The 13,191-nt window shown below is 37.6% G+C and overlaps 1 protein-coding gene across 1 annotated transcript in view; it reads left to right on the plus strand.

The window, feature by feature from the left end:
- The window catches only part of Prkd1 (protein kinase D1), a 297,821-nt gene that overhangs the window by 159,654 nt on the left and 124,976 nt on the right, over window positions 1-13,191 (plus strand). The gene's annotated exons all lie outside the window — the stretch shown is intronic.

Here is a 13,191-nt window from a genome sequence, read left to right on the forward strand (position 1 = left end):
TCTGACCCTAGTTAACTCATTTGTTGAGAGCTGTGTTTCTGTCTGCCCAATTATGTATTTGTGTCTTAAAATTTGAAAGTTATTGCTGTTAGTGCTGTGAGTGTCAATGCAGAAAAATAAAATGGGTGAATTCACTATTAAATATGTAGCCTTCATGAATAGCACAGGTTGTGAAGATAGAAACCTGAGGCAGAGATCATAATTATGTCCAGGTTTTTATTGTTCCATTTTATCATTAGATTCACTACTGACTGAGTGGGATTACATGGCTCCTCTCTGCTCTCTGACTTCTGTTTCCTTTTGTCTCTTTGACTATAGGCCAGTAGCTTCAAATTCCTAGACTTCATTTCTTGGACTACTTTCCCTGATCCGTGTTTGTCCATGGATGGCCCACTCTTCATTCTCCACATCTGCATCTGTTTATTTAGTCGGCCATGCCTTGCTTCCTCTCACTCTTTTGTCTCTGCTGATCCTCAATGTCTTGTATTAATGTAACTAAGTTGTATTATTTGCTTCACTCTCATTGGAGTGCTTGTTATCACAAATTAATTTTCATTTAACAAAAATAGTTTTCTCTTGTTTATGAATCTGAACTGTTGCTAATACAATAGGTAAATGCTTTGACTATTCTTTTTTACAATTTGAAGCAGTCACATGCTTCCTTGTGTTGCCTTTCTGCGGTTTTCCTGAATTGGTTTACTGTACCTGAATCCTAGAAGCTAGCAGACAAAAAAATTATTCAGAGAAATTGTTTGCAGCATGTATCTAAAATCCACATTAAACTCGCAGCCAGATGATTCTGCAAATAAAGTATTCTGTTTTCCGAGTATATTTTCTGGATAGTAATATCCAGACATGCATGATTTAAAACTTTTCCTATTCTTTTTTTTAACAACAAAATATAATAAAATAAAATATGTAATAAGATAAAACAAAATCATTGCATTGAAGTTGTACAAGGCAAACCAACAGACAGAAAAGAACCCCAAGAGCAGGCATAAGAACAAGAGACCCACATATTCAAATATTGAGGAGTTCCATAAAAGTACTAACCTGGAAGCTGCAGTATATACACTGAGAATCCAGTGTATACCCATGAAGACCCCGGGCTTGCTGATTCAGTCTATTCAGTTGATTTAGATAGGCTTGTTCTCTTGATGTCCTCCATCCCCTCGGGCGCAATCCTCCAGCCTCCTTTCCACAGGGTTCCCTGAATCCAATGGGAAGTGGGAGAGAAGATGGAGACGTGTCATTTTAGAGCTTTGTGTTCCAAGTTCTTTATCTGTTCAATTCTGACTGTGGGTTTCTGTATTTGTTCTTTAGAACCTTTAACCCCACGTCCTATTGTGTTTTGTACAGAAAGGTGCTCTGAAGGCCACCAAAAGAGAAACATTAACACCAGTCCAGGTATAAAACCTGTGATCTCCATACAATCTGTTCTGTCTGCTAAATATGGTAGGACTATGGTGGCATAAAGATTGTGGAAGTGGCTAGCCAATGTCTAGTTGGAATGATGAAACCCATACCCAACACTGCTTGAGTGACGAAACATAAAATGACTCCTAATGCTATCCTGCTATACTCATAAATTGGTGCCTTATTTAGCCATCATATGTGAAATTTTCTCCAGCGGCAGATACATGAAGACTTTTAAAACTTGGGTTTCTAGATTTAATTTCTTTTTCTCTCCATTTTACTTTTGAATATATGTGTGTTGCTTTCATATACACATACATGCATAGATAGATGTAGACATATTTAACTTTGTTTAGGTGTCTTCCATTGAGCTGTGAACTTCAGCAGCAGCACTAACTCCTTGTCCTCCAGTCCTGGTCTCTGGGCAGGATTGAACAGATTACGTAGCAGTATAACTTAAGGAAGACAAATGATACTTCCTAGGGCACTGAGGGCCGTGGGGACAAAGGAACATGGCTCATTTACCCCTTGCTTGATCCAGGCTGGTGTCCATGCCTCACAACATTTTCTGGAACTGCTCTTTAAGTTCATCTTCACCAAAAATCCCATCTGCTTTTTGATCTTTCTCTTAAAGTCTATAGTTTTCCTGTTAAATTTTGTTTACCTAAATTGTCTGGGTTTTTTTTCTTCCTACAATTACATTTAATCTTCTCCTTTGCCATAAGTATGTTATTTTTTATATTTAATGTTTTACCATCAGAAATATTTTTCTGACATAGAATATTAGTAAAACTAAGAGAAAATCTGGAGAAAATGTAATTTTGAGGCAGTTTATTTACGCTTGTTTCTTCTGACATAAGTGATCTCTCCTGCCTCTGTGATTTCTGAGACCTTTCGCCATTACCAGATTTCTTTGAGTTCATTGCAAACTAAACTGGTGCTTGGTATTTCATTGGCTTTCACCTTCCTATCTGTTTGAAACACATAACTTCTATAATGTACATTTTGACCCATTGGCCAGCAAAATATTCCTTTGAAGTTGACAGATTGGGTTAGGTTAAAATAACAAAACAAACAAACAAAAAAAAAACAAGCAAAAAAATAAGAACCATGATTAGCTATGTTGCAGGATATTTGATCAATCACATGGTTAACGCTAGGATTATGTTGTTTACTGATAAAATCCATTTCTAGTTGTGGTGGGCCTCAGCCTGTAGTACACAACTTTAATCCCACACAATGGAGGTAAAGTTAGTATGTAGAGGAAGCACCTATCTTTGAGAGTTATATCAAATTGAGTGGCAGAGAAAGTGACAGATCAGAGAAAGATTGGCAGAATAGGATATGCTCAATTCTCAGGAGGAGAGGGAGGAAAGGGAAGCTACTTGAGGGGCAGTGAGTGCAGAGAATGTAGGAGGCAGTTTTACTGGGATAAGTGCACTGAGACTGAAAAGGAACCAGAAAATTAGAGCATATTGTCAAAGTTAGTCTCAGGTCGAGCAGAGCAGTTCAGGAGAGGCATAGAGAGAAGCCAGCTTGAACCAGTCAGCTTGCAGAGGAGTTTGGAGCCAGAACAGCTGAGTTGACCAGCCAGCCGGAGGTCAGAAAGAGCTAGAAAGGTGTGAGCTCATTCAGCAGTAAGTCTCAGAAGCTGAAATATTCTAAGCCTAAATAAGATTTTCTGTAGTCTAGAAGCTTCCAGGACTAAACCAAGGTAGTAGACAGAAGTAGTAAGCCCTGGGAACAGTTATTACAGGAGAATAAAGTTACTTTTACATATCTGCTCTATACTTTGACATTATATTGCTCTAGGCTACACTCTCAACTCAGGCAATTGCTCTCTGTTAAGAAATGGATTAACTTTATAGCCAGTGTTTTGAAATAGGAAACAGTACACATGGATATTTCTCTTACCAAATCAAAGTCACATCCAGGTTCCAGTGTATGATATCTAACTGAAATGTCATTTACAGTGTTCTTCATGATGGATTATTGTGGAAACCTGATTAATTCACCAAAGCAAAGCATGTATGTTTATTTTAATATTTAATATTTTAATAATCATCTCTAATAATTCTTGCATGTGCACATGCATGCATGCTTGTGCATGCTTCTGTGTATGTGTTGTATAAATGCTCACATCAGAAATAGTCAAGAACTCTAAGACTTCCACATGTGCAATCAGTTTGAAGTCACCTTTATCTTTTTATATCCTTGTAATAGGTTGTGTATTATTTTCACTTTCATGGAAAGCTTTTTTTCCTCCCATGAGTATTTATTTGTTCTTCATGTTCAACAGCTTCCTTACGAAGCCAGGTCTCTGTCCTGTGAGAAGGTATTCCTGGCTTGGTCTCAGCCACTGACACAGGGGCTGAAATGGAGGCAGAGAGGACCATACGTTAAACATGAAATTAAAGAGTTGTAACAATTTTTTAAAAATCATAAATGTAAGAGGAACAAAAGTTGAAGAGGACTCACAGGAGACCTGCGGCCACCAGAGAGTGTCAGCATTTCCTTTCCCTGCCCTCCTGGTGTCCTTCCATATCCTCCAGTGTAGTTGCCTAAACAGTCAGTTTCTTCCTGGATGATGAAGAACTGATTCCATGTACATGGAGTACCAATCATGTCCGTTATGAACGATACAGTCTGTAATACCTGTGAGGTTTGGCTATTTTGAATTAAAGATGCAACTAAAATAGCACACACATTCATATGACTGGGAGTCAGGATTTTTGTTTTGTTTCAATTTTTTTCTTGCCTGAAGATAACGTGCTGTGCACACTAATTGAGCAGTTCTCAGAATCAGACCATCTGGGCTCATGCCTTTGTGTATTCTTTGCTACCCACATCCTCATCAAGTCATTTAGGGATTCATGATTTCCTCATCTGTGAAATGGCAACACCCTGCTCCATAGGCTGATACAAGAAATAAAACAAGTCTGCAGTCAGATTAAGCACTCGGGAATATCGTTTGCTTAAAGCTACAATAAGGGCTAGCTGTAATCTTCTTTCCTCTTTGCCAGTTCTAGGCAGACATTCCTAAGAAGCCACATCAGATAACTGAGGAGTGGCAGGTTAAGCAAGATTCAAAAGGTCTCATAAAGATTCATCAAAATTTTGGTACAACTGTGAAGCCATACTTTCCAAATTCCTATACCAAATTCATTTTATTACAGAATGGTTTTAGCCTCTATTGACCACCTATCAGCTCTTGCCTTTTCAGTCCTGTATTCCTCCAAGTCTTTTCCATGGAATGGTTGGTCTAAACATGACCATCTAGGCTTTATGTTGAAGGCACCTCCTCCTTCTTGCACACAGGGCAAGAATCTTAGCATAAAACAAAAATGTAGAGTCAAGGGTCTGAGAACATGGTTCATTTAACCCATGTTTGTCGCATAAGCATGAGGCTGAGATGAGATCTCTCAGAAACATGTAAAATTCTGTGCTCCATACCCTGCATCTGTAACTTCAGAGCTGGGGACGGCAGGCCTGATGCACGCTGTTAGGTTTGAAACCACATTTCAAGGAATGAGAAGTGATGAGGAAGACACGCACCATGGACCACTGGTGCTCCATGAATGCACATGTACATATACATCACATATCCCCAAAGGCCAGAACAGCAACTACGCATCATAAACAACAAAGCCATGCCACTATGCACACACGTTACAAGAAAGAAAATCTTTGCTACTGGACAGCATTCCTTTGAAACATTCTACATCACATCAGTGCTTGCTTTGATGATGACTCAGGGTAGCAGAGCAATTGGAAAGTCTCTGCCATACCCGTTTTACTTGCCCACATCATGCAGGAGCTGAGGTTGTGCTGGAGTCTGACGCTCAGTCCTCTATCCCTGCTCATGCTACTTACCTCGTATAGTTTTCACCAATGAGGTGAAATCCTGTACGACCTCTGTGAAAATTTCCTTCTCCAGTTAGGTAAATTCATGTTTCCAGGAAGCACTGATGGTGTTTTATCACAAAGCATAGAAATGAACTTTTGGGATCCACTTCTCTTATCTTTATTACAGAACCAGAGTCCTCTTCTCCCTCAGAAAGAAATGAATGTTTAATACAGGGACTCATCTACAGTCAGATGAAGACCATTATGTAGGCTCTTGCTTAAACAGCTGTGTTGCAGCATACATGTGGTTGAGGCAGGAGGATTGCCACGATTTGGAGACTACCTGAGTTACATAGTGAGTTCTAAATTAATGAAAAAATATGTTCAGTATTAAATAGGATAACACTGCCACTGCTTATCCAGTGCCTTCTACAATTTCACATCCCTGACCAAAATTAAAACCATGACTTATTCATCCTATCTTTCTCTTAATGGTGTGTAAAATATAATCCTGAGAAACTAACTTCATTGTAGAAGTGTCCTCATTTCTTTATAAAAATTGCAAATAATTGATTCTCATGACATCATGTCGTGTACACACATGTCATAGATATGGTCTGTTGCTTCGCATGGCGCAGTCGCTATCTAAAATATCCACGACATGAAACAGAGCTCTTGAGAGCAGCAGGGCAGTTTGCCACTCATGCCACACTATATGGAGGAAGTTTTATTCATTTTTCAGAAATCAAATTTGATTATGACTGGCACCTTTCCAGATCCAACACTGACTAGTTAGGGGTGTAAAAGACCTGGGCTTTAGCATTCACTAGAAATTTCTTTGTGACTCATTTTGACATAGAAGTACCCCAGAATGAGTAATGATTCTTTTTTTGTTCCACTTTCAGTTACGATGATCTGCCCTGTGTCTTCTACCTATGATTGAGTTGGCTATATTTTAGAAAAAGAGTATTTGTAGAAAAGCAATCCTGCTTCCAAGCCATTGCAGTTAATTTCGCATTATCTCTCATGTAAAACGTGGCCTCATTTTCAGCATGACTCTTGGAACTTGTGGATGTGTCCATCAGGAGACCAGATAACACTCTTTGCTTTGGCCATCACTATGTGCGTTACTGGATGCTGAATGGGCGGGGCTCCAGCAGTTTATGAACTCCTGCTCATGGGCTCCTGTGTCCACGTTGGTTCTATTCATGGTGGCCCTGGAGCTGGCCTCAGACTTCTGTTTCAAGTCAAGAAGAAGTGGGGGCTGATGCTCTGGGGTTCTGGCTCCCGTTACATGCTTCTCTCAGTACCTCCCATCCCTGGTCTCCAGACTAGATCTCTGGTCTTCGTCTAACAGCACAATTTCTCTGCCTGAGGGTCAGCTGGCAAAACCTACAGGAAAAGTTGAATCATGTGTACCAGCACTGGAGTCCAGATCACTGTAGATCTTGGTCAGAGTACATGTCATGGTTTTCAGAGAATATGTCAGGGTCCTCTCTTTACACATAACTAGCCTCAGGCTTATGTCTTTAACATCGGCAAAAGACATGAGCCAGGAATCATAATGGTTCACTCCCTCCCCTTTCATCCATTACTGCACTAATTGAGGACAGTTCTACTGCCATCCAGCTAAACAGGAAGGGTACAGGTCAGTGAGAACCACACACAGTGCTATTTTTCTTGTATTCTTTGGTCACTGTGTAGTCAGAAATTCTTAACATTTACTTCTCAGATTGTTGGTTCATACTCTGTGTATTTAAAGCCTAGCATGTTAGGTCCTTGACACAACAGGGCCTCAGAGGACTTTGCATACTTATAATTATTCTAGAAAATATAGTGGGCTTTATTTTTGTGTTTTTAAAATATGACCACAGGCAAAATGCCTTCTGTATGTGGAGCAGGCTGTGCAAATGAGCTATGTCCCTTAACCCCAAGAGTCTTATTAGTCTATCTTATTTATCCCTCTCAAGTGAATTTTGGGGATTTACTGTTAAAAATAAAATCTTTACTTGTCATAGATACATAAAAAGGTGAGTTGCAGAATTTACCCATGGTATTAAAACTTTTCTATGTTCTTCTCTAAATAGATATTCCCTGGCATTATTTCTGTAAAAAGACAATAAAGGTTATTTTTAAATTTTAGGTTAGAGCATGGTAAAAATTTACTTTTCTATTGTGTTAGGCAGGAAGGGTTCTTGTGATCCCAATTTAAACTTGAGAGTAAAAATATTTTGTATTATTATTTCATCTATCTTTTTAAAAATATGAAGTTCTGATGCAAAATTTGACTAAGAGACTTGCAGTCTAACTAGCCCTCTCTCTCATAGTGAAAACTACTAACTCTATCTAGCTATGTGTATTCAATTAAAATTAAATGAAGTAGAAATTAAATTTCTGGGTCATACTGGCTTTCCTTTACCTTTTCAGAACACACATAGCCAACAGCTGTCATTTTCACCAGGAAAAACCAGTTCTGAAAGGTACAAGAGGTGAAGGAACACAGTTTACCTGCGAAGACCACAGCCTAACCACTTCCTTAGCACACAGACACAAAGACAGGCAGACAGACAGGCAGGCAGGCAGGCAGCAGGCAGACAGACAGACAGACAGACAGACACACACACACACACACACACACACACACACACACACACACACACACACACACACACACTACAAATATGCCTGCAGTATCTTCAGAGGAGTGTGGCAGGTGATAGTAGACATTACATTTCTGATCTCTGTGGAAGGAATTCTCTGACATTACCCTCTAATTTCCTTATACTATGACATATTCAGGCCTAATGACTCTTTTTAAAGAAAATGAGAACTGCTATTCTTAAGACGTCTCAATTCTGAGCCTATAGAATACTTTTATAGCTACAAGTCAATGTTGTAGACTAATTCTATGTATTTGACATAATATTTCTCCCAAATCCCTTAGTTTCTTTTTCTTATTTCATTGTGTTTCACAGAGAGTATATACCATGCCAAACACCAAAGGCTCAAACACAAAGTGAGGGATTTTAACTCAGATGCCTTTATTTACTCTCTGTGTAGCAATGGGAAAGCTCTTTCGTTTAGTTTCTTTATCTCACCTGGCGATTTTCTGTGATACAGTTAATACAGCCCAGTCATACAGCCTAGTACATTGCATTGTGCTGCAATATGAGGAATACTTAATACAGTTCTTGAATGGCTTTGTGTCTTGCTGTCTTATAAACTTCCTGAATATATATGGTAATATATGGTTGCTAACCAAGTTATGCATTATAATAGGAGGTCAGTGGTACAGTCAGTATCTGTTAAAAAATACAAAATTTAATTATATTTCTAAATCCTAGAACTTTCATTAAAATACCTGAAGAAAGGATATAATTTTGAAGAAAAATTGTTTTTATTGTTTTTAATCACTGATACCTTTTTCAGGGAATAAATCTGAATCTAGGAGAATTTACATGCAAGAATACTGAATACAATTTTAGAACAGTATGGTGGATATTAGTTTGTATGGTTTTCATTGATTAGTATTGATCAATTTAATTTTGTAGTGTTATGTGTATGGATTGTTTCTTAAACTCAAAAGACACTTGAAAGCTCCTTGAATTCTTCCAATGCAATGATAATTCCCTTGTACTAGGAAAAGTTATAACATATGCTTATTTCCATAATCATTTCTCTATTCGTGTGTCTGTCTCTTTCTAAGCCAGGCACACAGACAGACAGACAGACACACCCACCCACACACCCACACACACCCTTTACAGAGGAATCCAGAGGGGGAAAGGGAAGTTGTACACACTGTTAAAGGGAGCATCGTAGCTGCCCATGTTAGCAGAGGCATATGAGACTTGCTACTACAGGGCTGTCTGAAGTCTCCACAGGCGGGAATATTTTTGCTTGAGCTAAGAGATAGTTCATCATTTGAAATGCGGCCAAATACCCTGTCTTTGCTGTTCCGTGATTGGTGCTCAGTGTCTCAGCCACGCCACAGTCTGCCCAGCACTCTCCCAGCGGTTGGCATGGCACTTTCTTGCTTTTAACATGCAGCCCATATAAAAATCTATCATAATCTTCCAAAATTAGAAATGCAGCTGTTTTAAGTCTTAACCAGCAGTGACACTATTCATTATGCCAGGATGGGAATCAGATACAAAGATGCATTTGAAAAGAGCAGTGTTGCACCAGAGTGTGTGTGTGTCTCCACTTTCTAAGTAGTTCACATCCATAGACACTTCACAAGTGCTGACTTCAGGTTTTCCCTAGCTACACATACAAACAGTTTCTCCCTTCCGGCATACATGTTAATACAAAAATAAGAAGTTGAACTAGCTCTGATTTTATTTTCTCTGTTGTGAAACAATTTCACTCTTTTAGTTTCTAGAAAAAGAAAACTTTCCTACTAATCATTTTTCTTAGCTTGTTCAGTTTTTATTTTTTGCTCGGGAGTTTTTGAGATATTTATCATTAACACTTGTTAATCCTAGAACATCTATTGTGCAGAGCTTTGAAATTTCTCATTTAGACAAAGCAGCTATTATTATTTTCTCTTTTATTGAAAATAGTGCTTTTTCCCTCCTGCTTACAGTTTCCCCTGTCTTTATTCCTCCAAGTCCCACTCTACTTCTCTTCCCAGATGAATTTACTCCGTCTCTCCTTAGAAAATTAACAGGTTTCTATTGAATAATAATAAAATAAAGAAAAGAAAATAAGATAAAACAAAAATTAATACATTAAAATAGGGGAAAAAACAACAGAGGGAAAAAAGCCCTAGAGAAGGCACAAAAATCAGATACCCACTTGTTGACACACTCAGGATTCCCATTAAACAACAACAGCAACAAAAAACAAAACAAAACAAGCCAACTAAACTAAAGTCATATATTCAATAGACTTCTAGGGATAAAAAGGGAAAAGATGAAATATAAATAAAAAATAGTAATATAGGGACTGGAGAGGTGGCTCAGTGGTTAAGAGCATCAGTAGACTTCATAATTGGATCTCAATCTTCCTGCCTTTAGGACTGAGTATATTTGAGAAATTCTCAAGCTGATTCTTTATGAGTATAGTTCTTTCACTACCTGCCACAGGTTCTGAGCACTAAGGAATGGAGCACAGGCACTCTGGTATTTACTTCTTTCATTGCCTTGTGTGAATTGAATCTAGTTCCATAGTTGTGTAATCATTTCTTTCTTAATTACTAATTATTGCAGTCTAACTTTGGGATACGTGATTTTCAGTTTATAAAGTTAAAATATTCCTTTTATAAGCATTAATTGGCATTGTTCTGCAAATTCTTGCTTTTCAGAAAATAGGCAATTGCTATCAAATTTAATAAAATATGTTTATTTAATTCTAAGTCTTGATTGACAAGTATATATTTTTTCTTATTACAAATAGATCATGTTTATATATTGAGCCTGTTGGATTCTTTCTGTCCTTCAAGGTCAACAGCAATCTCACGATTATCTCATGTGTAAATCTCTAATTTTGCTGGTTTTATGCTTTTGAAACATTTAGTGCTGAGCATAGGTCTTGGTTTGCCATCTCCAAGGACTGAAATCTATTTTTGGTGTCCTAGATACTTAACATGCAGAGGAAGGGGACTGTGCAGTGAATCTTTCTGGCTTAGAAATCATGTTGTCCTTAGCTGATAAGACCTTAGCAAGGGTGTGAGAGTCAAAACTCAGTGTATTTTTGAGCAAGCTATTTTATTTCAGTGTAGTTTGAGGTATATAGAGAAGTAGAAAAAGAGTTCTTTTCTCCAGATTTAGTCTCCTCCTGTGGTGTGCTGATTGTTGTCATGTATTTGTTAGAGTGAGGAAATTCGCTTTGGGATGGGATATGGATTCACCAACCCTATTTTCCTCACTGTCCTCTCAGGACTCCAGGTAGCATGCCATGGTACCATTACCTGACCCGTCCCTTTCGTTTCCTCTGCTGTGTGACAGTTACCTTGCTTTTCGTGGTTTATTTTGAATCTCTGTTGTACTGCTCTTTGTCGGTTTTGTTCATTTGTTTTTCCATGAACTTGATGGTCTTGTGGACAATGTATAAAATATTTTCACAAGTATCCCTCAGTCTGACTTATGTGACATTTTTTCCTCATGATTAGGAATGTAACCTAGTGCTGTAGTACCCTTTACATCCCTGCAAGGATACATGATAACCATACTACACTGTTGACACTTAGACTTAGTTACCCAGGTATGCCTTTTTTTTTTTTTTTTTTTTTTTTTTTTTTTTTTTGGTTTCTCCAGTGTATTGTTTTTCCTTTCTAAGGGAAACAGATGTTAAGGACAATGTATTCTCAAGATGGAACTGGTGAGTTCCAGCCCCGGAGAAGGGAGTCTTCCCTTGCATTTTACTCAAAAAAGCCTATTTTCTCTCTTTTAGTATTCATTTTACTACTTTGGTTCATACAGATGTTATTGTTTTAGTAATATATTTTGGCATAGCGATTTCTCTTTTGCTAAATGTATAAGAGAATATAAATACAGATATAAATAATCTTGAGAAGAAATTCTGAATTTTAGTGACTGCTGGTATAATCAACTGTGGTGGTGGCCAACTTCAAATGCTATATGAATGAATACACACACACACACACACACACACACACACACACACACACACACACACACACACACACTTTTTCCTGGGCCCACAGGTGCCTAGATAATTAGTTACTCATCGTACTGAGCATGATTCTATTCCCATAGTGAGAGAAGTAGGTAACTGTCCCTACTGATATGCATGCGTATCACAATTTTTTGAACACCTAACTAAAATTAGAAGCCCTGTCAAGGAAGAATTTATTTAGTCACCCTAACTTTGTTGTCTGTCTGGGATATCACCCTTTGGTTTTGGCCTGGGACATCAACTATACTATTGGCTTACCTGGTCTATACCTTGCTGATTGAAGTTCTTAGACCTTCAAAAATGCCAAAGTAGCTTGTGTTGATCATTATGATAAATGTATATTCATACTCAAAGCCATTTTATCCATCTTCTCCATTTGACTGTCTGTGTCCCTGCTTATCTGTCATCTGGATATATCTAGCCTGCTGTTTTGTTTCCATGGAACCTAACATTCTACTAAACAATGACAGAAACAATTTAAATGTGGAAAACCTTTGTATGCTCTTTTCCCAATGTTTTCTTTTTTTGTAGTCTTAAGATTTATCTTAATCACCTTCTTTCATTTTTATATGATGAGGTTTTTCTATAAATTTTTATAAATTCAAAGATTTCATAAATTTCAAGCTGGTAATGCTTTAAATCACTATTTTTATACCTTTACGTTTTCCATAGATTTCACGTTATACTTTCTTTTAATGTGAGAGGGACGGGTTACATGTTTTTCTTACCTCTTTACTCTTAGTAACAACGAACTCTATTCTTGTTACTGAATAAGCTCACATACCCACCAACCTTACTATATAATTAATTTGCTTCTGAAACAGAGGCTAATCAGCAGGTTTTCTCTAGATCTGAGTTTATCACAAAGAGAAATTGATTTATGACAGTTTCGAAGTATTGGAATGAAAATTGAAGGGACAAAGCACCTGAATTCTGTTGCAAAAGTTGATGTTGCATAAATCCACACCATGCACTCATTGTAAATTTGCTGTGATTCTATTCGGTGCTCAGTAGATTTACCCTTATCTCTATTTACAAATTTCATGATCCTTTAAAATCGTGTGCTCTAAATCACATATGACTGTACTGAAACCAAAGATAATCAGAACAGAACATTGAGGTAACTTGTAAATTGCATCCTGTATACTGTATAAACTTTTGAGATTTGCAGATGAACTATATTTAGTTTAAACAATATTTATTACAATCACAAAACTATTTTCTGTGTTCAAAGACTAATAACTATCTCAATTTTCTATATCAATTTAAATTCAACTGACACCCCAA

The sequence above is a fragment of the Rattus rattus genome, chromosome 7 (assembly GCF_011064425.1).
Source record: "Rattus rattus isolate New Zealand chromosome 7, Rrattus_CSIRO_v1, whole genome shotgun sequence".
NCBI lineage: Eukaryota > Metazoa > Chordata > Mammalia > Rodentia > Muridae > Rattus > Rattus rattus.